Source organism: Chrysochloris asiatica, unplaced genomic scaffold, assembly GCF_000296735.1.
Source record: "Chrysochloris asiatica unplaced genomic scaffold, ChrAsi1.0 scaffold00021, whole genome shotgun sequence".
Lineage (NCBI taxonomy): Eukaryota > Metazoa > Chordata > Mammalia > Afrosoricida > Chrysochloridae > Chrysochloris > Chrysochloris asiatica.
Window position 1 is genome coordinate 10,691,872 of NW_006408539.1, and position 1,691 is coordinate 10,693,562.

A 1,691-nucleotide genomic window follows, 5' to 3' on the forward strand; every position below is an offset into this window, starting at 1 on the left:
GGTGTGGTTATATACACAATCCTGCAATAACAGTAATCTATGGGGAGTCCTAGTATGGCAATGTAGGATAAGCATTGGACTGCTAACTGCAAAGTTTACAGTCTAAACCCAGCAGGTAGAAAACTCGGAAACCCTATACAGTGTCACTATGAGTCTAAATTGAATGCGCTGCACTTAACAACAACAATATGGGTAGATACCTGGCTAGGTATGGAGGTTAGCCATGTACCTTCCCTTTTGGGTGTGGGAGGGAGAATAGAAGCACACCCACAAATATGTAAAGGTTTAGCTGGATATTTGTACGTTGGTATTTACCTTTGCTGCAAACATGTCCATGAGTGTGGTAGAGCATTCAGGGGGCAAATTTATGAAAAATTCTTAAACATTACCAAACACCTTAATGATGAGTCACTTGGCTTGGGGGCTGAGAACCACAGTCTCAGGGGACAATCGGTATAATGTAGTCCACAAAGACAATGTTCTACATCCTACATCGATGAGCAGCAACTGAAATCTTAAGAGCTCACTAGCAGCAGCTAAGGTTCAACTATTGGTCTCCCTCTGTCTGAAGAAAAGAGTGATGAAGAGTGAGGACAATTGAAGACAATTAGGCCATCGGAAATCTTTAGCTCAGTGGACTAATGGATCATGTGAAAATCAGCCTCTATGGCCCTGAAACCAGAAAAAATAGATGCCCAGCAACAACTACCCACTGGTCTGAAAGGAATCACATTAGAAAACCCTGGAGTGTGGTTGGTAAGTACCGTGGAGTTGGTTTCGACTCATAGTGAACCTGCACAGGGTTTCCGAGGCTGTAAATCTTTATGGGAACAGAAAGCCTCATCTTTTCCCATGGAATAGCTGGTAGTTGTGAATTGCCGACCTTGAGGTTAGCAGCCCAATTCATAACCAAGATGCTACCAGAGCTCCTAGATAGAGGGGGAGAAAATGTGGAATAAAACTCATAATCATAAAAAGGACCAGCCTTCCTGGTTATACAGAGACTGGGGTAACCCTAATGTTATGGCCTCTTTCAGGTCTGGAAGGGAATTCACTTCTGTGACTCAATTTCAGTCAGGCAGTAAATGGGTGTATAAGGCAGACAACTCTAGTGCAGTGTGCACACCATTTAGTGAAGTTTGTCAACCATTAGCGATGAAAAGAGCAGCATTTACTGGAGGACAAAATCCAGATGTTTTGGGAAAGAAGGAGGGGTGGAGACAAGAAACACAGGAAGGAAGCAGGAAAAGTGATGCTATATTGAGGAAGTCACAATCTTTGAGATGAAACAAAATATATGATTTGTTGAATGTAAAACTGATGATTTGCTCTGTAAACCTTCCTTTCATTCATTTTTAAAAAGTGAAAAACTCACTGTTTTGATTAGATTTTATTAACAGAACTAAGATAGTGCTGGTTTTACTGAGAGAACTTGTCTGCAGCCATCCACGGATTGGACGTTGTCATTGTTGTGAAGTGCTGACCCATAGCGACCCTGTATAGGGTTTCCAAGGAGCAGATGGTGAGCTTGAAGCAACAATCTTGCAGTTCAAATGGCTTTGCAGTCAGGCACATTAACCCACAGTGCCACGCCAGGACACGTTTAAATGCGTTTTGTTTGGAATAAACCCATGTATGTCTTCTTGGATCAACTGTCAACACTCGTGGAAGCAGCGGTCAAGAGATCAGAC